Source organism: Cynocephalus volans, chromosome 4 (assembly GCF_027409185.1).
Source record: "Cynocephalus volans isolate mCynVol1 chromosome 4, mCynVol1.pri, whole genome shotgun sequence".
Lineage (NCBI taxonomy): Eukaryota > Metazoa > Chordata > Mammalia > Dermoptera > Cynocephalidae > Cynocephalus > Cynocephalus volans.
In genome coordinates, this window is record NC_084463.1 from 75,987,180 (window position 1) to 76,014,408 (window position 27,229).

Here is a 27,229-nt window from a genome sequence, read left to right on the forward strand (position 1 = left end):
GAACATTGTCAGTGATCTAGATATTTGAGACAAAATATAATAAATAATGAGTGAGGTTCATTCTAACTGCTTTATTAACTACATACAGGTTTTATTGATCATATATTATATTAATATATGTGAATTAATAATCATTGCCATAAAGCATATTTCTTTTATAATTGTAGACTTTTGTGCAAGCAATATTTTTGTGATGACAGTTTTATGCTTATTGTAACTCACTCATAAAAGTTTGTTTATTTTTTCCCCATTGACTTAAAGAATCCAACTACAGAATTGTTTTATTTTCAATTTACTATTCGAAATTAACCTTCAACTTTTTCAAATTAGAGGTATGAGAAAAATATGATAGAAAAAATGAATGGGAGAAAAATAATTTACTTCTCAGGCACCTTTAAGGAAACAGAATTATTTCTAAAATTTTGTTCTCTATAAATTTACCTTCAAATCAGTAAAACAAATACAATCAGTAATTTTAGCTATGAACATATTTTCAACATTACCAGGTACTCACTAGCCACCTTACATCAACATCGGTCAAATTTATGATTTAATATGCGTTTTAGTTGAAGAATTATTTTTATACTTGTATATGACCTAGTAGGAGTAATTTTTTTTCTATTATTTAACTAGTTAAACTTTATTTTAAGTTGAGAGTAAGTCATTTTGTTTTTATCCATATAGTATAAAATGTTTTTATGTAAGCTGAAAGACATAGACATATATCACTTACATGTCATGTAAAAAGATTTGTTTAAGGAAAAAAATTTCACCTCTAAAATGTAACAATAGCTTGTACTTCATGGGTGCAAGGACAAACACATAAAAAGCATTTAGCTGAAGCTGGATATAATAAATGGTAGCATAAAAAGAAAAAGATATTGACCACATCTAGCTTTATGTAAAGAATTCAGTTGAATTGTTCCAAAGAACAATGTTAAAGAACATGAACAAAAAAGTTATAAAAGACTATAAACCAATACAGAATACTAACATAGGAAAAAGTATTAATTCTCTCTTGTAATATGATTAATTGTAAATAAATTAAGAACAATATTCTATTTGGCTTTCATCAGAATGACTGGCAAAAATTTAAAGTGAGCATAGTATTTCTTGTTGAAGATATGTAATGAAATGAGTACTATCATACACTATTGTGAAAAGACATATATAAATCACTCTTTGGAAGAGATATGTAGTAGTATTTTTTTCAGAAATTGAAGTAGGTATAATTTTAGCACAGAAAAAAAAATTCACTTTTATGTCTATTGTACTCAATCACATACTCAAAGAAAAAAGTACAAGCATTTTTATATCAGCATTCTTAAATAACTAATTTTTTTTTTCTGTCACAGGGTAAATACAGAGAAATAAATTAGTAAAAGATGGTTCATCAAGAATATTCAATCATTTGAAAAGAAGCATGTATTTACTGTTAATATATAATCTCCTATATATATTCAGTAGAGATTTTTCGTAGGCTTATAACATCTTATTTTTTTCTATTATTATTATTTACTTATTTATTTCTCCACAGAATTCAGTTTTCGTTATGTGCATTAAGAAAAAAGATCATTCTTGTCATGATACCTTAAATTTCAAGAATTATAATTATTTATTTTGTAATATAAGTTGGTTAAAAATTTGATAGTCTACTTTTAAAACATTCAAATATATGTATCCCAAGCAATTTAAAGTTCCAGTTATTCAAAATAATTTTTAGACATTCATATATAATTTTTATACGTTCATGGCATATATGCCATGAATCTGCACAAGTATAAAAATAAATATAGTAACTCTTCTTGATCACATGCAACACAATATTTCAAATTTAGTAATTGGGTAACTCTAAGTATATTGTCTGGAAATACTGAGCCAATTTTCCTTTCTTTTCTTTTCTTTTTTTTTTTTTTAGAAAGAGAATTTGCTATACATACATGTGGGTGACAATGTTGATTTTCAATAATTGTGTAAAATGTGTGATGGTTAGATCAGGATACTTAGCTTATTCATCATTACAATACGCAATCATTCTTTGTGTCCATTCACCAATTCCACAATAGCCCCCTTCCCTCCCCTTTTCCACCTCTGGTAGCCATGGTTCTTTTCTCTCTTTCTAAAAGTTCAACCTATTGCTCTGATCTTTCTCTCTCTGTCTCTATTGTTTATTTGTTTATTTATGTATTCAGCTCCTAGTTATGAATGAGAACATGTGGTATTTCTCTTTCTGTACCTGGGTGTTTCACTTAGGATAATTTTCTTCAGGCTCATCCATGTTGTTGCAAATGGTAGAATTTCATCCTTTTTTATGACTGAGTAGAATTTCATTGTGTATGTATATATACCACAATTTCCTTATCCAGTCATCCATTGACAGACATTTCGGTTGGTTCCATTGCTTTAATATTGTAAATAAAGCTGCAATGAAAATGGGAGTGCAGGTATCCCTTCAACCTGATGATTTCCATTCCTCTGTATATATCTATATATCTGTAGTGGGATTTCTGGATTATATAGTAGTTCTGTCTGTAGTTGCTTGAGGAAATTCCATACTGTTCTCTATAATGGCTGTACTAATTTACAGCCCCACCAGAAATACAGAAGTGTTCCTCTTTCTCCACATCCTCACTAGAATTTGTTATTCTGTCTTTTTTATAATAGCCAGCCTGATTGGGGTGAGGTGATATCTCAAAGTGGTTTTAATTTGCATTTCCCTGATGGTTAGTGATGCTGAACATTTCTTTCACATAACTGTGGACAATTTGTATGTCTTCCTTTGAGAAATGTCTATTCAGCTCTTTTGCCCATTTTTTTTTAATAGGATTATTTGCTTTTTTGCTGTAAAGTTCATTAAGCCCTTTGTGTATTCTGGGTATCAATCCTTTGTAGGATGTGTTATTTGCAAATAGTTTTGCCCATTCTTAGGCTGTCTTTTTGCCCTGATGTTTCCTTTGCTGTGCAGAAGCTCTTTAGTTTGATGTAATCCCTTTTGTATATTTTGTTGTTGTTGTTGCCTGTGCTTTTGGGGCGTTATTCATGAAGTCTTTGCCAAGTCCTAAATCCTTCAGTGTTTCTCCCGTTTTCTTCTAGGAGGTTTAAAGTTTCAGGTCTTATATTCAAACCTTTAATTCACTTTGAGTTGATTTTGGTATATGGTGAGAGGTATGGATCAAGTTTTATTCTTCTACATATGGATGTCCAGTTCTCCCAGCACCATTTGTTGAAGAGGCAGTCTTTTCCGCAATGTATGTTCTTGGTGCCTTTGTTGAAGATAAGTTGGCTGTAAATATGTGCGTTGATTTCCTAGTCCTCTATTCTGTTCCATTGGTCCATGTGTCTGTTTTTATGTCAGTCCCATGCTGTTTTTGTTAGTATAGATTTGTAATATAGTTTGAAGTCAAGAAGTGTAATGCCTCTGGCTTTACTTTTATGCTCAGGATTGCTTTGGCTATTTGGGATCTTCTGTTGTTCCATATGAATGTTAGGATTGCTTTTTCTATTTCTATGAAGAAGGTCCTTGATATTTTGATGGGTATCACATTGAATCTGTAGATAGCTTTGGGTAGTATGGACATTTTTACTATATTGATTCTTCCAATCCATGAACAAGGAATGTCTTTCGATGTTTTGGGGTTGTAGTGGATTGAATTGTGTCCCCCCAAAACTACCTGAAGATTGAATTGTATCCCTCAAGTTTTATGTGTTAGAAACTTAGCCCCCCATTGTGACTGTTAAGAGGCTGGGAAATCCTATTATGGTAATCAAAAGGTGGAGCCTTAAAGAGGTGATTGGATTGTAGGACCATGCAATAGTGAATGGATTAAAAATGATGGTCAGGGGTGTGGTTCTGAGGGCTGTAAAAGAAAGTAGAAACTGTCTTTCTCTCTCTGCTCTCTATGCTTCCACCATCTTGCAATGTGAGACTCCTGAGTCACTGTTGCCACCACCAGATGGATGTTGGCCTTCCCTGTCTCAGAAATTGTAAGCAATAAATGTCATTTTTCTTTATGAATCACCCAGTTTGAGGTATTTAGTTATAAGCAACAGGAATGTACTAATACAGGTTTCATCTTTCATTTCTTTCAGTAATGACTTGTAGTTCTCATTGTAGAGATCTTTCACCTCTTTGGTTAGATTTATTCCTAGATATTTTATTTTTTTGGTGACTATTGCAAATGGGCTTGCTTTCTTGATTTCTTTTTCTTCTAGTTTGTTGTTGGAGTATAAAAATGCTACTGATTTCTGTATATTTATTTTGTATCCTGCAGTCTTACTGAATTTGTTTATCATTTCACTATGCTTCCTATTGTGAAGTACTGAATCATATTCTTTTTTCCTAGGTTCTTGCCACAAGGCACAATCAGATGTAAATATGGATTATAGATAATGACATAGAACAAGTATTTTTGTATAATATATTTTAAAATTTGTATATAAATATATACAAATATTCATTTTGTGTGTCAAAGAATAGTTCTCAATGTGAGATTTTAATTTTTCTTAGCATATGTACATGAATGCATAAAATCAGTATTATATTTAAATTCAGAGTTAAGGCAAAGTGATATATATATATAAGAAGCAAAATATATTTTAAAACACTACATGTCCTTTCTCATGTGTGGGAGCTAAAAAATAAATAAAAAGAAAGAATAAAAAAAGAGAAAGAAAGAATAATCACAATAACACATTGAATTTTCATAAGGAGAGATCAAAACTGGTTATTAGGGGTGGGAAAATGGAGGGGAATTAGAAAGACATTAGTTAATGGACATAAAGAATGATTACATTTTGTAATGGTGAATATGCTAATTATCCAATTTGATCATCACACATTGTACACAGGTGTTGATAGTCAACCCTGTATCCCACGAATATGTATATTCAATTATGTTTCAATAAAAACAAATAAATAATATAAATAAATTAAATAAAAGACATATTGGTGCAGTAATATTTATAAAGAGATATTTTTAGTTGCAACAATTTTATAATGGGACTGTTCCTATTGAAATAAAAAATGCTTATACAATATGACTTAAGTATGTAAAACAGTTATTCACTTTATGAATAAATATATACTATTTTTAGTAAGATAAGCCTAAATTTTAGTGAGCAATACATCATTCAGTTGCTCAGTTGCTACAACTTTTTTTTTTAATTTACTTCACAATATACATTGCAGTGGATTTTCATGCCCTTTTACCCATTCCTCTCCACCCCCTCCCCCCCATCATATCTGTTCACTTAGATAGTTCTAAGAATTTATGTGGTTATTCTATCTTCTTTCTACCCCATCCACCCTTGATTAATTTGTGTGTATATTTATGTATTTATTTTCAGCTCCCACAAATAAGTGAGGACATGTGGTATTTCTCTTTCTGTGCCTGACTCATTTCACTTAATATAATTTTCTCTAAGTCCATCAATGTTGTTGCAAATGGTAGTATTTCATTCTTTTTTATAACAGAGTAGTATTCAATTGTGTAGATATACCACAGTTTCCTTATCCAGTCATCAGATGATGGACATTTGGGCTGATTCCAACTCTTGGCTGTTGTAAATAGAGCTGCAATAAATATTAGAGTACTGGTATCCCTTTGGCATCATGATTTCCATTCCTCTGGGTATATTCCCAAAAGTGGAATAGCGGGGTCATAGGGTAGATCTATCTGTAATTGTTTGAGGAACATCCATACCATTTTCCATGAAAGCTGCACCATTTTGCAGCCCCACCAACAGTGTATGAGAGTTTCTTTATCTCCGCAATCTCTACAGCACTTATTCTTAGTCTTTTGGATGTTAACCAAACTAACTGGAGTGAGATGGTATCTTGAAGTGGTATTGATTTGCATTTCCAGGATGTTGAGTGATGTTGAGCCTTTTTTCATGTGTCTGTTGGCCATTTTATATGTTCCTTTGAGAAATGTCTATTCAGCTCCTTTGCCATTTTTAAATTGGGTTATTTGTTTCTTTTCTGTAAAGTTCTTTGAGTTCCTTATATGTTCTGGATATTAATCCTTTGTATATTTTGTAAATATTTTCTCCCACTCTGTGGGTTGTCTTTTAACTCTGTTAATTGTTTCTTTTGTTGTGCAGAAGCTTTTTAGTTTGATATAATCCCATTTGTAAATCAATAAATGTGATACACCACATCAACAAGAGCAAAGACAAAAACTATATGATCATCTCTATAGATACTGAAAAAGCATTTGACAAAATTCAACATCCTTTCATGATAAAGACTCTCTACAAGTTAGGCATAGACAGAAAATATCTCAATATAATTAAAGCTATATACGATAAACCCACTGTCAATATCATCCTTAACAGGGAAAAGCTGAAAGCTTTTCCCTTAAAAACAGGAACTAGATAAGGATGCCCACTCTCACCACTCCTATTCAACATGGTGTTGGAAGTACTAGCCAGAGCAATCAGAGAAGAGAGGGACATAAAGGCCATACAGATTGGATAGGATGAAGTCAAGCTGTCCCTGTTTGTGGATGATATGATCCCATATATTGAACAGCCTAAAGCCTCTTTAAAAAAACTCCTAGAGTTGATAAATGATTTCAGCAAAGTTGCAGGGTACAAAATCAACACACGAAAATCAGTAGCATTTCTATACTCCTGCAGTGAACATGCAGAAAAGGAAATCAAGAAAGCTAGCCCACCAAAAAATAAATAGCCACCAAAATTAAAATACTTTGGAATATAGCTGACCAAGGATGTGAAAAACCTCTATGAAGAGAACTACAAACCATTGATGAGAGAAATTAAAGAGGACACAAGAAGATGGAATGATATCCCTTGCTCTTGGATTGGAAGAATTAACATTGTGAAAATGTCCATATTACCCATAGTGATCTACAGATTCAATGCAATCCCCATCAAAATTCCAATGACATTTTTCTCAGAGGTGGAAAAAGCTATCCAGACATTTGTATGGCATAACAAAAGACCACACATGGCCAAAGCAATCTTGAGCAAAAAAATAAAGCTGGAGGCATAACACTACTTGACTTTCAACTATATTACAGAGCTATAGTAACCAAAACAGCATGGTACTGGCATAAAAATAGACACACAGATCAATGGAATAGAATAGAGATCCCAGAAATCAGTCCATATGCCTACAGCTGTCTGATCTTTGACAAAGGCAGCAAATCTACGTACTGAGGAAGAGATTGCCTTTTCAACAAGTGGTGCTGGGAAAAATTGGATACTTATTTGTACGAGAATGAAATTAGACCCATACATTTCACCATATACCAAAATCAACTCAAAATGGATTAAAGAATTACACATACATCCTGAAACAATAAAAGTCCTTGAAGAAGACATAGGGGAAACACTCTAGGAAGTAGGAGTGGGTATAGATTTCATGACTAGGACCCAAAAAGCACAGGCAACTATAGGAAAAAAAGTAACTACAACTCTGGTTAGGAAAAAAGTTATTTGCACAAGATCCATTTTTATGGATGTCATGAAAGAGAATGTTATTAAGCCTTAGATAGAGGTGTTAAAATTAAAGACTTTTCCCCTTATTACGTGATTTATTTTTACCTTTCACCTCTTGTTAAAATTCAATACCTAACAATTTTTCAAAACATGTTAATTCTTTTTTTTTAATGCCATCAGATTTTATTTACATTAAAAATGCAGTAATTGATTGAATCTTTTTCCACACAATCTGGAATAAATACTTACAGGCTTGCAAACTTTACTAGGATCTCTATGGAAAGTAACTTCCCTTTCCCAGTCAAGAAAATTGTTCTTGCATAATCTTTAAATTCACTGTAATCTTTAGTTCATTGTAAAATAATAGATGATAGAATCACAAAATATATGTAAGCTAGTACTTCAGAATTTTTGAAGTCTAAGAATTTTCTAATAATAGAAAGTCTTTTTATAATGAATGAGGTTCAGATGTCAAAATAAGAGTATGAGTGTATAACTCATGACATGAAATATTGTGTATTATTTATAATATCCATTTGAAAGTAATTTGATTTTGTCAATATTTACACTATTTTTCCCTCTGAATGATAAATATAATGACTAAATAACATACTTTGGGGAAATTTAAAATGGATGGAAAAGCTACTGTACATATACAAATAATATACTTCATATTTGTATTACAATACATATAATTACATTTAGTTTTATACATGTATGTATGTTCACACATTTTCTTAAAAATAGAAATCATCTTGGCATGTGAAAGCTCTTGGTTGTTATATCTCATTGCATTGCTAATTGACTCATCACTTTCTTCAAGTTAATTAGAATCTTATTTGCCTATACTTCAATTTTATTCCTATTTTATCAATGTCTGCTTGTCTTTTCTACTAGAATTACAGAAAACATTTTTGCATCATTTCTTAACAGAGGTTTATTTAATTGTTCAGGATTACTAACTTAAATACCACTGTTTCATCTGGATAGACACTTTGAAACTGTAAACATCTGATCTGTTCAAACACCTTACTTTTAGTCTCTTCTTAGTTAAAAAAAAATAAGTAAAATGAGACAAAAAAATTATGCTTTTTAAAATGGCAGAGTAGGTTGATTTTTCAATAACTCTTGTTGTGAACAGTTATGAAAGATGGACAGAAGCAATATCAAATTTTTTTGTACTAAACACTTGTCAGATAAGTAAGAATTTGTCATATCAAGAACAAGGAGATGAGTCTAGAGCATTAAGACTAGTATTTGAGACTGATTTGAGCTTTAAAGAGTTTTCTTACTCCTGAGATAGTAGAACAGAGGAGGAATAGACAGAGTGGTTTACAAATTCATGCATCAGATGCAAAATAGAGTTCAGGTCCCATCTAGGTTGGAAGACCTGGTAAAATCCCTAGGTTTTTTTTTTTTTTTGCTGTGGTTTGCTTGCTTCTTTGAGGGAGCCTGAAAGAGTACAAAATTAGAATAAGAATTAAATGCAAATAGACTGAGTCTTTCCTGGATTGCCACATATATCCAAATTATTTTCTTTCCTGAGTGTATTATGGTGATTGGATAATTAAAAGATAATTTTAACTAAAAACATGAAATATGTTTTAAATGCAGTGTCGAAAACATGATAGAAAATATGAAGTCTGCAAAGAAGACAGACGTAACCACAAACTTAGTAAGCAAACACACCATAAGAATGGTCTACTAACACACAATTGTTTCAGAGTAACTTTTGAAACAGAAAATTTTAATATTCTCATAATTGTTTAAGAAAAGTGAGTACTGTAAGAAGATGATAGAAATTCTAGAGCTGCAATGTAATATAAAACACAATAATTGGATTTGAGAATTCAATAACAGGTTTACCAGAAGATTAAGAAATATTGTAAAGAAAATTAGAAAACAGAAAGATGTGATTAAAGAAATAGGCAGAATGAGACACAGAGAAATAAAAGTTTGGAAAATATAGGAAGAGTGCTAGATTGATATGGAACGTAGTAGCAAATTTATTTGTGATTTGAATCCCAGAGTGAGAGGAAAATGAATGGTGCCTGCAGGAAAAAAAGAGAACCCAAAATATGATTACATGGGAGAGATGGCTTGCAAATGCCATATAATCTTATATGGAGATTTGGCTGAAATTTTTTATTGACTTGCTAAAACTCAACTGCTGCTTTCCTTGAGAGTATGAAGTTCATAAAGACCTCAAACTTAGGGAAGTTTTCACACTTTAGTAGGCCTTTTAGGAAGCCCACCTAAATGAAAGACCACCCTACATGGAATGTAAGGGAAAAGCAGAGCTTGACTCTCTTCCTTTGGAGAGTGCACTGCATTTAGCAACTTTCTTTAAATGAACGGAGCATGGAATATTTTACTTGAAGAAAAAAAAAACTGACAGGTGCTTAACATATAATCAAGGTGAACATCTTTCATAATGAATTATATGTATATCATGTAACCTCTGATATGATGCAATGAGAACATATAACTTATGTGATATTCTTTACAAAAATCCAAAGCCCTAGTATAATCATGAGAAAACATCAGATAATTCCAATTTGGAAAACATTCTACAAAACACTTGACCGTTACTCTTTAAAAAAAGTGTCAAATAGGAAAACTCATTTTTAGGGACAGAGCCAGTGTAATGGTTATAGTAGTGACAGAACATGAAATTGATTGTGAAGGAACATGGCTAAACTATGTAAACTGCTGCAAATGTTTCATTTCTAACAGAGGTGTTAGTGGTGGTTGCATGGGTCTACACATGTACACATTCATAATTTTTACCATGCTGTACAATTAAGATTTGCTTACTGTGCACACCTCATGACACGTTTTTACACACACTATTTTATACGACAATAAAAATGTTACAGATAAAAGTAAGAAAATAATAATAAAATAGGGCACTGTTAAAAAACACACAAGTACATTTGAGCAAATTGGAAGATATTCTTTCTTGAATAATTTAGTTGTTTAAAAATTTTAATTTTCCCCAAATGGATATTCAAATTTGGTATAATCTACATATAAATACAAATAAGTTCTTCTGTGCTTTCTTTTTCCCTCCTGGAAGTGGCAAGATGAGTTTAAATTGTTACAGAAAAATCAAACATTTGCTCGTACATAAATAAGCGATCTCTAATAAAAAGAACAATGAAATTTCTTCCTCCTGGGTAAAAGGCAGGAACTCTCTAGAGGGAGGGTCTTATGACCAACTAACAGACAAGGCCCCAGGCAGCAGCACCAACCAGGCACCCTCCATAGGATCCAGGCCAGGCAAGACCCCACCCCCAAGAGGCCTAACCCACTGAACCCTCAAGCCCCAAGGCAGCAACAGGCAGCTGAGCATAAGCAACACTCCCAGCCACTGCTGCAGACACCAGGGTGGAATGAGTTGATCTTAAAAGCTTGTGCCACAATTACTAAACACCAAAGGAGAGATACTAGAAATATGAAAAACCAAGAATGTACAACACCATCAAAGGAATATAATAAGTCTCAAATAGTAGATCCTATAGAACATGATTGACAAGGAATTTCAAGCATCAATTCTAAGGAAACTAAATGAGATACAAGAAGACTTTGTTAGACAACACAACTAAATGAAAAAAAGTATACAGGACCTGAAAGAAGAAATGTGCAAAGAAATCAGTGCCCTGAAAAAGAATGTAGCTGAGCTTGTGGAGCTGAAGGATTCATTCAATGAAATATAAAACACAACAGAGAACTTAATCCAGCAGGCTAGAACAAACAGAAGAGAGAATTTCTGAACTTGAAGATGGCCTGTTTTAAATAACACAGGTGGACAAAAAAAAAAAGAAAGAAAGAAAGAAAAGGAAAAGAAAACAAGATTAAACAAATTGAAGAAAATTTAAGAGAGATAACAGACAACCTGATGTACCTGAATATCCAAAGCATGGGTATTCCATAAGGGGAGGAAAAAGGAAATGACATTGAAAACATATTCAATGAAATAATACTAGAAAACTTCCCAGGTACAGGAAGAGATACAAAACTTCAGATTCAGGAGGATCAAGGTTCCCAAAGCATGTTCAACCCAAAAAGGTCTTCTCCAAGAGTTGTTTTAGCCAAACTGGCAAAACACAAAGACAAAGAGAGAATCTTAAAAACAGAAAGAGAGAAATGTCAAGTCCCCTATAAGGGAGATCCTATCAGACAGACATCACACTTTTCTTAAGAAACCCTAAATTCAGAAGAGAATGAGATGATATATTCAAAACACTAAAAGAAAAATATTTCCAGTCAAGAATACTCTGCCCAGCAAGGCTATCCTTCCAAAAAGAAAGACAAATAGTGTATTTCCCAGACAAACAAAAACTGCAGGAGTTCACTACCACACAACCAATCTTATGAGAAATTCTGAAGGGAGTACTGGGTCTGGTACCTGAAAAACAACCATCACTACCATGAACACTCAAGAAAGAACAAAACACACCCGTAAGATAAAAGAATTAACAATAAAGAGAAAAAAAAAAGTTTATCCACCATCCCAAGAAACCAACAAACACAGAAGACAATCTGTAAATCAGAATAAAAGGAACAAAGATATTTAAAACATCTAAACAAAAATCAGTAAAATACCAGGAGTAAATCAACACCTCTTGGTATAATATTTAATACAAAAGGATTAAATTTCCAACTCAAAAGACACAGACTGACTGGGTAAAAAGGTGGACACAACAATATGCTGTCTTCAAGAGACTCACCTCACTTGTAAAGACACACACAGACTAAGAATGTAAGAATGGAAAAATTTATACCACGGAAATAGAAATTTAAAGTGAGCTGAAGTAGCTGTTCTTATATCAGATAGAATAAACTTTAAGCCAAAAACCAAAAAACCAAAAAAAAGATAAAGAAGGCCACTACATAATTATAAAAGGATCTACCCAACAAGAAGACTTAAAAATCACAAATATATATGCACTCAACATCAGAGCAGCCAGATATATGAAGCAAACACTATTAGAACTAAAGAAAGAGACACTAATACCATAATAGTAGGGGACTAGAACATCACACTCTCCACATTGGACAGATCATCTAGACTAAAAATCAACAGAGAAACACAAGATCTAAACAACACTTTAGGCCAATTGGACTTGCCAGATGCCTTCAGAACATTTCATCCAACAACCTCAGAATATTCATTTTTCTCATGAGCACATGGAACATTATCCTGGATAGACTACATGTTAGGACACAAATCAAATCTCAACAAATTCAAAAAAAAATTGGAATTATTCCATGTATTTTTTCAGACACAATGGATTAAAACTAGAAATCAATAACAAATGAAACTCTGGAAACTATACAAACACATGGAAATTAAACAACATTCTACTTAATGACATATGGGTCCAAGAAGAAATTAAATAAAAAATCAAAAAATTTATTGAAACTAATGAAAATAATGACACACCATACCAAAAACTATGGGATACTGAGAAAGCAGTACTAAGGGGGAAACTTATCACATTAAATACTTACTTCAGAAGAATGGAAAGATGGCAAGTAAACAAACTAACACTTCACCTTAAAGAACTAGAAAAACAAGAACAATCCAAACCCAATGTTAGTAGATGGAAAGAAGTAATTAAGATCAGAGCAGACTAAATGAAATAGAAACCCCAAAAATGATACAAACGGTTAATGAAACAAAAAGTTGGTTTCTTTAGAAGATAAAATTGACAAGTCATTATCAAGGATAACTAAAAAAAGAAGTAAGAAGACACAAATAACAAAAATTAGATATGAAAAAGGTGATATTACAAAGAATACCTCAGAAATACAAGGAAGCACTAGAGACTACTATAAACAACTATATGCCAATAAATATGTAAATCTGGAAGACATGGATAAATTTGTGGACACACTCAAACTACCAAGACTGAGATAAGAAGACATAGATAATCTGAACAGACCAATAACAATCAAAGAGATTAAAGCTGTAATTAGCAGTCTCCCAACAAAGAAAAGCCCAGGACTGGATGGCTTCACTGCATAATTCTACCAAACTTTTAGAGAAGAATTAATACCAGTTTTCTACAAAATATTCTAAAAAATTGAAACAGAGGCCATTGTCCCAAACTCCTACAAGGCAAACATCACCCTGACACCAAAACAGGAAAAAGATGCAACAAAATAAGGAAAACTACAGGCCAGTATCTTTGATGAATATAGATGGAAAAATTCTCAATAAAATACTAGCTAATAGAATACAAAAACACATACATAAAATTATAAACCATGACCAAGTGGGGTTCATCACAGGGATGCAAGTTTGGTTCAATATATGCAAATCAAGAAATGTGATACATCACATGAACAAAATCAAAGACAAAAACCATATGATCATCTCTATAGATGCTGAAAACGTATTTGACAAAATTCAACATTCATTCTTGATAAAAACTCTCTATAAATTGAGTATAGAAGCAAAGTATCTCAACATAATTAAAGTCATATATGACAGACCAACTGCCAATATTTTCCTGAATGGGGAAAAGTTGAAAGCTTATCCTTTTAGAACTGGAACAAGATGAGGATTGCCACTATCAACACACCTATTCAACATAGTGTTGGAAGGACTATCCAGAGCAATCAGGGAATAGAAGGAAATATAGGGCATCCAAATTGGAAAAAATGAAGTCAAACTGTCATTGTTTTCAGATGATATGATCCTAGATATACAACAGCCTAAAGACTCTACAAAAAAACTCTTAGAGCTGATAAAGGAATTCAGAAAAGTTGCAGGAAAAAAAATCAATGTGCAAAAATCAGTAGCATTTCTATCCTCCAACAATGAACTAGCAGAAAAAGAAATCAAGAATCTAAGCCATTTAAAGTAGTCACCAAAAAAGTAAAATACCTAGGAATAAAGTTAACCAAGGATGTGGAAAATCTCTATGTCAAGAATTACAAAGCACTCTTGAGAGAAATCAAAGAGGACACAAGAAGATGGAAACATATTCCTTGATCTTGGATTGGAAGAAATAACATTGTGAAAATGTCCATATTACCCAAAGTGATCTACAGATTCAAAGCAATCCCCATCAAAATTCCAGTGATATTCCTAAATGGAAAAGAAAATATAATACCTTTCATATGGAATAACAAAAGTCCACAAATAGCTGAAGCAATTCTCAGCAAAAAAATAAATAAATAAAGCCAGAGGAATAAAATAACCTAATTTTAAACTATTCTACAAAGCTATAGTATCCAAAACAGCCTGGTACTGGCAAAAAAAAAAAAAAAAAAACAGACAGATGGACCAATGGAAGAGAATAGAGAATCCAGAAATCAACCCATGCACCTATAGCCATCTGATCTTTAACAAAGGCACCAAGACTACACTAAGGATGACTGCCTCTTCAGTAAATGTGGCTGGTAAAATTGGACATTCACATGTAGGAGAATGAAACTAGACCCATACCTGTCACCATATACCAAAACAACTCAAAATGGATTAAAGAATTAAATATACTTCCTGAAACAATAAAACTCCTTAAAGAAAATGTAGGAAGAGCACTTCAGGAAGTAGAATTGGGTAGGACTTTATGAATATGACCCCCAAAAGCACAGGCAATGAATGGAAAAACAGATGGAATTATATAAAACTAAAAAGCTTCTGCACAACAAAAGAAACAATTAACAGAGCAAAAAGACAACCAACAGAGTAGGAGAAAATGTTTGCAAAATATACATCTAACAAAGATTAATGTCCAGAATATATAAGAAACTCAAACAACTTAATAGCAAAAATGCAAGTAACACAATTAAAACTGGGCAAAGGAGCTGAATTGGCATTTCTCAAAGGAAGATATACAAATGGCCAGCAGACACATGAAAAAATGCTCAACATCACTCAGTATTCAGGAAATTCAAATCAAAACCACTTTGAGATACCATCTCACTCCCGTTAGGATGGCTAATATCCAAAAGACTGAGAATGATAAATGCTAGTGATGATGAGGACAAAATGGAACCCTCCTCCACTGTTGGTGGGACTGCAAAATGGTGCAGCCTGTATGTAAAATGGTATGATTGTTCCTCAGAGAATTACAGATAGATCTAACATTTGACCCACCCATCCCATTGCTGGGTATATACCCAGAGGAATGGAAATCATCATGTCAGAGGGATACCTGAACTCCCATGTTTATTGCAGCACAATTTACTATAACCAAGAGTTGGAGCCAACCTAAATGTCCATCATTGGGTGAATAGATAAGGAAAGTGTGGTATATCTACACAATGGATTACTACTCTGCTACTTAAAAAAAATGAAATACTACCATTTGCAGCAACATTAGCCAGGCAGAGAAAGAGAAATGCCACATCTTTTCACTAATTTGTGGGAGCTAATAAAGATAAATAAATGAATATACAAAAAATAAATGGGTGGATGGGAAGAAGACACAACAATCACAGAATTCCTTGAACTTGTTAAGACTAGTGAACATTTATGATGTTGATGGGGGGAGGCGCAGAGGGAGGGGAGAAAAAGGAGGAACTAGTAAAGGGTCATGAAAGTCGACTGCATTTTATATTGATAAATTAAAATAAATAAATAAATAAATAAATAAATAAATAAAAAGAACAATGAGAAGGTAAATATCCTCCCCAAATACTGAGATATCTATAAGGCCTCTGTAACTAAAATAGTGCAATAATGGTATATAAAAGAACAGACCAGGGCAAGAAAATATAAAGCCCAGAAACAAAAACAAGTACATGTTAAATGGCTTACAAAAAAATGCAAATTTTTAAGTAAACCAAGTTGGGACATTTGGATACCCACTTGGAAAGAATGAAATCTGATTTATGACTCATACTGAACCTTAGAAAATATCTGTATTGATAAGAGATCTATATATTTTTAAAAACATGTATATGTTAATTAAAAAACATCAATTAATTGGCATAACTGAGTTTAGGAAAAGGCTTTCAATAACTTAAAGTAGAAATAAAGTTAAAAATAATACATTTTATTACCTTTATAAAAAATTATGATTCATATAACATAGACAATATCAAAAGTAAAATATGAAATATAGCTCTAACAATCAAGGGATATAAAGGCCCAAAGAAATAAAGTTTATTTCAAATTAGACAAATTACTTTTACACATGTGAAAAGAAAACTTCACTCATAATAATAAAAAAAGCAAATTACATTACACTGGGATGACACTTCTCAACTCTTTCTTTGGAAATATTCAAACAGTCAACATAAAATAATTTTAGTGAAACAGCAAGGGAAACAAGGACTCTACACTAATTGAGAGTAAAAAAGCTAAAATACCTACAGAGGCAAATTTGGCAAACCTAAATGCATATGCATTTAGTCTTTCAACCTAAAAGATTTAGGTTTAAAAGATTTTTTAATGTACCTAAAATTAAGGAAATGCCTAAAAATTGATGAATAGAAAGGAAATTTTATTGTATTAAATGCAAACATTGGAAAAGAGCAAAGACATCCAATCAATAATTTAAGCTTCCACCTCTAGAAACTAGAAAAAAATAAATCGAAGGAGAAAATAATCTAAAGCAAAGCAAGCAGAAAGAATTAGTAGTGAGCAAAAACTAATACACTTAAATCAAAGTAATAAAATAGAGAAAACCAATTAACAGAAAATTTGGCTGTTTGAAATGATTAAGACAATTGGCAAACCACTAGCAAGATTGCTAAGAGAGAGAGAAAGAGAGAGAGCGAACACCAATTTATCAATATTGGAAAAAATAAGGGTTATTATTACAGGTGCTGCAGGGTCAACATAATAATAATAAAAAATAACACTGTGAACAACTCTATGACCTAAATTTGACAACTTAGATGAAATACAACAATTTACTGAAAAACACAAATGAAATCTACCCAATTATAGACACAACATTTTAATGCTCTATAATTACTAAGAACATTTATTTTCAATTAAATAAATTCCAGAACGTAAAATCTCAGGTCCAGATGGGTTCATTAGAAAATTCTATTGAATATTTTGAGAAGAATTAACAATGATTCTTCCCATTTTCAGAAAAGAGATGAAGAGGAGACATTTCTCAATTCATTTTGCAAAAATGGCATCACTATAATACCAATGCCAGACTGCATAGAAAAGAAAACTACAGACCAATATCCCTATGAATATTGATGCAAAACCCTTAAATATATTAGGAAATAAAATTAAGCAACGAATAACAAGAATTACACACCAAAAACAAGTGAGGTTTATTACAGAGATTCAAGGCAGTTTCAATATTTGAAATCGGCTGATGTTATTGATCATATTAATAGGTTAAAACAAAAAAGTAACAAGATTATATCAGTCAATGGAGAAATAATATTTGACAAAAGTCAACACATGTCCATAATAACAACTCTTAAAAAATAATAATAAAGGGTATTTCTCAAGTTGAGAAATGACTTCTATAAGAACCTTACAGTGAACATTGGATTTAATGATGAAATACTGAATTCTTTCCCTGTACAACTGAGAAAACAGGATATCAGCTTTTATCACTTATGTTCATTATGGTGCTAAATATGTTAGCTATTATAATAAGACAAGAAGAAAAAAAAAAGCATATAGATTGTGAAAAAGAAATAAACCTGTCATTATTTGCAGATGATATGATTATTTACATAGAAAATCCCAAGGAATCTGAAAAACAAAAACAAAAACAAACAAAAAACTCCTAGAACTAGTGAAAGAGTTCAGCAATGTCACAAGAAACTGGGCAGAGAGGGGAGGAAAGAACAAACTAAAAGTCCAAAGTTAGCAGTATGAAAAAATAATATAGATTAGAGCAGAAATAAATAAGAATCAAATGAAATAGAAACTAGGAAACAATACAAAAACAATCAATGAAACTAAGAATTGACTTTTTGAAGTCAACAAACATTTACCTAGACTAACAACAAAAGAATGAAGCCTCATTACATTACAACTGATACCATAGAAATACTAAGAATTATAATCTACTACTGTGAACAATTCCATGCAAATAAATTGGATAGACAAGAAGGAATGGAAAAAATCCTAGACACATACAACCAACCAATACTGAATCATGAAGAAATAGAAAATGTGAACGGATTAATAATAAGTAAGGAGAATGAATCAGTAATAAAAAGTTTCTAATCAAAAATAAAGCTCAGATGGCTTTACTGCTAAATTCTACCAAACATTTAAAGAAGAAATAATATTAAGCCTTCTCTAGCTCTTCCAAAAAAATTAAAGTGAAGGAATACTTAAATTTTTTTTTAGAGAAGCATTGCTCTGACACCTAAGCCAGACATGACCATTACAAGAATAGGAAATAACAAGCTACTATCTCTGATAAACATAGATGAAAAAATTCTCAACAAAATGTTAGCCGACTGAATTAAACAGCACATTAAAAGAATAAATTCATTGTGAGCAAATGGGATTTATCTCTGGGATGAAAAGATAGTTCATCATAGGAAAATCAGTAAGTGTGATACCACATTAACCAAAAAAAGGACAAAAACCATATGATAATCTTATTACAGAAAAGGGATTTGACAAAATTAAACATCTTTTCATGATTTAAAAAAAAAAAAAAAAACCTCCCTCACAAAATTAAATATAGGAGTGTACCTTGACCCAATAAAGGCCTATGACATCTGGAAAAAAGACAAGAATGGATATTCTTGCCATTTCTATTCAATATATTATTGGAAGTTCTTGCCAGAGCTATTAGATGGGAGAAAAAATATAAAAGGCATTCAAATAAAAAAGGAAGAAATAAAATTGTCACTGTGTGCTGATACCATGATCTCGTATATAGAAAACCCTAAAGATTGCACCAAAAAATTCTTAAATCTAATAAACAAATACAGTAAACTTGTAGGATACAAGATCAGCACACAAAAGTCAGCAGTGTTTCCACACACTAACAACAAACTATCTGAAAAGGAAACCAAGAGAACAATTCCATTTATAATAATTGCAAAAAATAAAACGTTTAAGAATAAATTTAACCAAGCACATAAACGACCTACACAGTGAAAAATATATAACATGATAAAAGAAATTGGAGATGCAAATAAATGGAAATACATAATGTGTTGAACAATTGAAAGAATTGGTATTGTTAAAATATACATATTACCCAAAGCCGTCTACAGATTCAATGCAATCCCTATTAAAATTCTAATGTCATTTTCACAGCAATAGAAAAAAGAATCCTAAAATTCATATGGACCTAAGAAAAAATTCTGAATAGTCAAGATAATCATGAGCAAAAAGAACAAATCTGGAGGCATCAAACTACCTGATTTCAAACTATGCTACAAAGCCATATTAATTAGAATAGTACCCGGCAAGCAACAACAACAACAAAAAATGCCAACCAATGGGACAGAATAGACAGCCTAGAAATAAACCCACACATGTACAATCGAATTTTGAGAAAATTGCAAGAATACACAATGGGAAAAGGATAGTCTCTTTAATAAATGGTGCCGGAAAAACTAGAGATCCACATACAGAAGAATAAAATTAAACCCTATTGCACAACATATTCAAAAATCAACTCAAAATGGATTAAGACATAAATGTAAGACCAGAAACTGTAAAACTACTAGAAGAAAACATAGAAGAAAAACTACATGACAGTCTCAGCAATGATTTTTTTTTTTTTGTATTTGACTCCCAAAACAGCCAGCCAAAGCAAAAATAGGCAAATGGAATTACAATAAGCAAAAAAGCTTCACACAGCAAAGGAAACGATTACCATGATGAGACAACCTACAAATTGAGAGATAATATTTGCAATCCATACATTCATTAAGAGGATAGCATCAAAAATACATAAGAAACCCAAACAACTCAATGGCAGGAAAACAAAGTTTTAATGGGCAAGAGACTTGAACAGGCATTTCTCCAAAGAAAATATAAATGCCAGCAGACAAAAGCATTCTTCAAAAAGTTCATTAAAAGATTTATATTGTTTTTTAAATCTATTTTTGCATAAACTTTCTGAAGTACCCTTATAAATGGAAAAATGCTCAACATCTCTAATCATTAGGGAAATACAAAGGAACTAAAATAAGGTAGCTGACACATGTCAGAATGGCTTTATCAAAAAGACATAAGATAACAAATGTTGGCAAGGATGTGGACAAAAGGGAACCCTTGTACACTGCTGGTGGGAATGTAAATTAAGGCAGCCATTTTGGAAAATTATATGGAGGTTACTCAAAACTAAAACTACAATTACTATGTGATTCAGCAATCGCACTTCTGGGTATTTGCCCAAAGGATTTGAAATTAGTTTGTGAAATAGGTATCTACACTCTCACATTCATCACAGCACTATTCACAAGTTAAGTTATAGAGTCAATCTAAATGTCTATCAATAGATGAACGCATAAAGAAAATGTCATGTATATATAAACAATGGAATACTATTTGGCCTTAAAAAATAAGGAAATTTTATCATTTGCAACAACATGGATGGAAGTAGAGAACATTCTAAGTAAAATAGCCAGGCGTAGAATCACAATTCTACATGTTCTCATTTATACGTGGAAGCTAAAACAATTGAACTGATAGAAGCAGGGAGTAAAATTAGTGGTTACAGAGGCTGAGGGAGTGATGGGAAGATGTTAGTAAAAGGGTGCAAAATTTCAGACAGAGGAAATAAGTTTTATTTTTGAGGTCTATTGCACTGCATGCTGAATATAGTTAATATAGTGTAACATACATTTCAAAATTGCTGAGAGTAAGTTTCAAAGTTCTCACCACAAAAAATAAGTATTTGAAATGATGAATTTGTTAATTAGTTCATTTAATTATTCCACGTTATATTCATAAATCATAACATCACCTTGTATGCCATAAATATGTGCAATTATAAATTTTTAATACATAAGACATTTGTTTTTGAAAAATAAAAGCTAACTTTGGAAAAGTAATCTTAACTTGGCAGACATTTTTGGCTTTTTGGTAAAGCTATCAAAAAAAGAAAGAAAAAAGCACCATGCATGGACTCTCTGCATAAACATGAAGATGTAAAGAGTAGAAAAGGAGTGACCTGTCATTTAAGTTTGCACACACAATAGTCTTCACACACAGAACAGCCAGCTGGTGTGTAAGCTGTTTATTGAGATCATATCTATGATATGCAGCTCTATATACAATAGCCAAGAGCTGGAACCAGCCCAAATGTCCATCGTCTGATGACTAAATATGGAAACCGTGGTACATCTACACTATGGAATACTACTCTGCTATAAAAAAGAATGAAATACTATCATTCAAAACAACATGGATGGACTTAGAGAAAATTATATTAAGTGAAACAAGTCAGACATAGAACGAGAAATACCACATTGTTCTCACTTATTTGTGGGAGCTAAAAACTAATAAATAAATAAACACACAAACAAATAAGGAGGGGTGAAGAAGACAGAATAACTACAAAAATTCCTTGAACTATTTAAGTCAAGAGAACAAATATGATGTGGGAGAGGAGGGGATGGGGTGAAGAGAAACAGGTAAAGGGGCATGATAATCAAGTACAATGTATTTTGAGAAGTAAAATTTTTAAAAAGATACATCATCCAGAGAACAGCTGATTTATATGAGAGGAAAAAATAAAGCAGTCTTGGTACAAGAAGGGGGATTTTAGGGAATATAAATCTCAGAAAAACATCTAAAAATCAGATCAGTAATGTTTCCATTACTTTTTCATATGAGGAGTTGAGATTTGGGGCAAATAAAGATTTAGGAGGTAATCACCGGGATCTGAATACAGTTAAAACACACACACACACATACACACACACACACACACACACACACACACACACACACAATTTTCTTTTTTATCTTGAAAATGACTAATTTAGAAAATGGAATGTTGTTTTAGAATGGTATCACAACATTAAAGAAAAAATTCCTCAGAAACTACTTTGGAAAAAAAAATTAGATAGATGATAGATAGGAAGATAGATATATCGATGATAGATGGATGCCCCGACCCATGGGGATATCAACTAGGACCCTGAGAGAGGAGTGGGAATTGGTGGGAACAAGAGACAAGAGAAACGGAGACAAGACAGTATTCTGATCAAGTCTTGTTTATTAGCCGGGAGGTCACAGCTTATATAGCCAGCAGGAGGGAATCAGCAGATAAGGAAGTATGCAGATGTTTTCTGGGAAAAACCACAGGGCAAATCGTTCCGGTAAGAAGGAGAAAAGGGTGGAAAGGTCACAGCATTTATATCTTTAGTGCCAGAGGGCTATTGGCAGGGCTTCATGACCCTGGGAAGGCTATGACCAGGCTCTTTGGCTCCGGGCAGATGGATGATTGGTAGAGATGGCTAATTGTATGTGTCAACTTGACTGGGCCACAGGGTGCCCAGATATTTGGTAAAACATTATTCTGGATATTTCTATGAAGTTGCTTTTGTATAAGACTAATACTTTAATTGGTAGAGTAAACAGACTGCCCTCCATAATGTGAAAGGTACTCATACAATCATTCAAAATCCTGAACAGAACAAAAAGACCGAATCTTCCTTGAATATGAGAGAATTCTTCACCAACCTACTGTTGGACTTCATCTGCCCCGTTGGATCTCCAGGCTGTCAGCCTTTGGTTTTGAAGTTCACCATTGGCCCTTCTGGGTCTTGAGACTGCTAGCCCACACTGTGGATTTGATTTGCTGGTCTCCATAATTGTGTGAGGCAATTTATTTTAATAAATATCTTTCTATATATGTACACACTTCTGTAAGTTTTGTTTCTCTGCATAACTCTGACAGATCACAGATGGATATATCGAAGGATGGATGGATGGATGAATAGATAGATGGACAGATAGACAGGCATAGAGGTATACATACACACATATACAATTTCATGACATGATACTCTAAAAAGAAAAAAAATCATACTTGAGAGTCTCATAAAAATGTAATCTTAATGATATGGTTACTTTTTATTATAACTTATAAATGTATAGCTGGGAAAGTGTTGAAAAAGTTTAACAAGTTATATCAAAGTGGGAGTAGATTATAAAGTTAAGAAAAATGCAAGCATATCATGAAAGAAAACATTTAAAATAAATCTAGGCTTACAGAAAATGCTGAGATAAATTGAATTGTTATATATATATATGAGAACAAGTAAATAATTTACTAATTGTCTGGCTGAGTATGTCATTTAACCTTTCCTGCCCCTGTTTTCTTATCTGGAAAGTGAGAATAACAATAATTTCTGTGTCAGGAAAATGGTGAGAAATAGATGATTAATAATATATATGTAAAGAATTTAGAAGAGAGTCTAAAATTGGATTCCCATTTTGTCGGAAATTTTGATAGGTGTAAAAAGTGTGTTGAATAGTCACTATTTAAGATTCCTTCCTACATTGTAATCTATGAATCTGAAAACTATTTCTGAGCAATTTTGCCAAATAAATTGCCCAAATCAAATTCAATTTTTTGGATGTGTACATAGTCTTTATAGAAGAAAGTCTTCCCAAATATATTATTTTTCAGATATTATACACTATTCTAACTTTATTTTACAGGCTGTGTAGACTCTAGAATGAATACTGAATGTTCAACCAAATTTGAGCTCTCTTTAATATACCTCATTATTTCAGCATGAATATTCATTCATACAATTTCCTGTTTCCAAATATAGCACTCATGGGTCATGTAGATGACAGCTCACCCTTGTTCCAAACACAGATGCATTCAACAGTAAATAAAATATATTAGCCAAAAAGAGTCTGACACCACCCCATATGCCATGGTGCTATTTTCATATGGTGATATCAAACTCTGAGCTCCAAGATATACTCTGTCCTCTCCTCATTAATTTTTGCCAACCTGCAGAATAAACCCTGTACACTTTTGCTTTGTTTAGCCTTTTCTCAGCTCATTACTTTATTTGACAAATATCTATTGGGCAACCGCTATGAATCAGGCTAATCTCCTTTGTACTATAAAAATAGACAGGAAAAACGTCCTCCCTGAAGAAAATTTTATTTACTAATGGAGGAAAGAGAGAAAAGTAGATTACATACACACACAAACACACCCACACAGAGTTAAATAATGATAAGGGGCCGAGCCTGTGGCGCACTCGGTAGAGTGCTGCGCTGGGAGCGCGGCGACGCTCCCGCCGCGGGTTCGGATCCTATATAGGAATGACCGGTGCACTCACTGGCTGAGTGCCGGTCACGAAAAAACGCCAAAAAAAAAATAAATAAATAAATAAAAAATAAATAAATAAAAATAATGATAAGAACTAGGGAGAAAAACCAAGCAGAGAAAAGAGACGTGAAGTGTGAAGAGACTGGACACTGACATTTAATTAAGGTGGTCAGGAAAAGAGCAAACTAGGCAGTGAGATATGATAAGTTATCCTTAGTTGTAAATCCAACAAATTATATGAACGAAATGATGAAATCCACAAAATTTGATGAAAGAAATCAAAGATCTAAATAAATGTATAGATATACCGTGTCCATAGATTGAAAGACACAATGTGCATGAGATGTGCAGTGCTCCCAAAATTCATATACAGACTCAATGCATTTCCAAGCAAAATTCCAGAGCATTTTTTTATGAAATCAACTAAATTTATTATAAAATCCACATGAAAGACAGGAAATGTATTTTTTCACCTTGTATATTGTTAAACATTTAAAATATTTGAGAAAGTACAATAAATCATTTTAAATAATACTGTGTATATCTCTACACTAAAACTGAGATATATAAATTATGTCATTTTATTTAAAATACAAGTTAGCAAGATTGACAAATAAATGTAGAAATTATGAGTTAAAGAAGCCATAATAATATTTTTTTTTTAATGTAAAAGTCATATGAAGCTGGATTTGCACAAAACTTTTCAGGTAAATTTTTCCAATTATCAAAGAAAAAAGTTTCTGCTATATAAAGTTTTACAACTATATACAAATATAGAAATTTAACCAATTTATATAGAAATAAATATATTAGTACAAATAAATAATATTTAAATTCCCATTGGAATAGATGAGATATTGACAAGATCCAATATCCTTTCCAAATTTAAAAGAAAATATTCTAAAACATATATTGAACATGGAAATTAAGAAAAGTGACTAATATTATTAAGTTTGTATCTTTTAAAAGAAATATTTCATAATTAATAATGGTAATTAAAAATTAATTCAAGAGTGCCTAACATCAAAAACAGTAACAATTTTGTAAGAATTTTCTAGTATATTAAGGCAGAAAACATAAAATATAACTACTGGAAAATTAATATGAGAGTTCTGTGAGTTTGAAGAATGCATACACTAAAATATTATTTAAAATCTATCAATTACAAGATAGACTATCATTTTTACAATTTGTATAATTTCTGAGTCTTCCATTAGAAAACAGTATTTAAGACGTAGTTTAGTTGCCTTTTCCATCACTAGAAGTGATTGATAATTGTTTCAGGGGTTTTCCTTTCAGAAGAAATTCATTTTTAAGTATTTTAGCTTTAGGAAAAAAGAAAACACAATACATGTTTTCTCAAACTTTAGGCAAACCTGGTTCCTAAAAATCTTAACATTTTGTATGCCTCACAATTTTCTTAAAGGTGCCACTGTAAGAGGGTGTGTGTGTGTGTGTGTGTGTGTGTGTGTGTGTGTGTGTGTGTGTGTGTGTGTGTGTGTGTGTGTGTGTGTGTGTGTGTGTGTGTGTGTGTGTGTGTGTGTGTGTGTGTGTGTGTGTGTGTGTGTGTGTGTGTGTTTATGCGCGTGCGTGCGCGCGTGCACATGCGCACATGCATTCCACTGTCTGGAAATTCTTCAAGGCAATAGGAGCGAAATCATTGAACTAGACATATGTTTCCATTACACAACCCACATTGACCTATACTGTAGAGAAACACAAGTGGTGAGGACTGCCGTGAGGGCATAGTTAGATCACTACTACATAGCTTTATTATTCTGGGTTTGAGAACAGGTTACGGTTTGTTGTGATGCTGCTGTGCTGATACTGAGAGAAAAATCTATCTGTTGAATTTCCACAGTTATCCCAGTCCTAATATTTTCCAGTGCTATATTACAATGAAATCACAAAACATGTCGGATGAATCGATAACCATAAAACTTCTTTCAAGACATGAGCAGACTTCTCACCCATTCCTCTAAATTTCTCTATTGGTGTTTTACAAAACTTTTGTTAGAGCCCTAAAGTTCAGTTGGCTCAAACATAGTTAGAATCTAAGTTTTTATCTATTTATTTCCTGCAGATTATTTTGTAAGAAAAAAAATTTGCTTTAAAAAATCAAATTCAAACAAAACAAAACAGAAAATTTCTGCACTAAGAAGAGCAAAGCTGGAAGCCCACATAGTGTTTAATATCTAAATATAAAAATCATATATCAGATGATTAATATCCAAAATATAGGGAACTTACAAAATTGAATAGCAAAAAAGAAAAGAATAGCCTCATCACAAAATGGACCTGATTTATGTTTCTAAGAAGACATAAATATGTCCAATTATATAAAAAGGTTCTCAACATCACTAATCATCAGGGAAATGCAAATCAAAACCACAATAAGATCACTTCACACCTGTTAGAATGGCTATTAACAAAAAAACAGGAGATATATGTTAGCTGGGGTGTGGATTAAAGGGAACCCTTGTACACTGTTGGTGGAAAGGTATACTGGGGCAATGATTGTGGAAAACAATATGGGATTT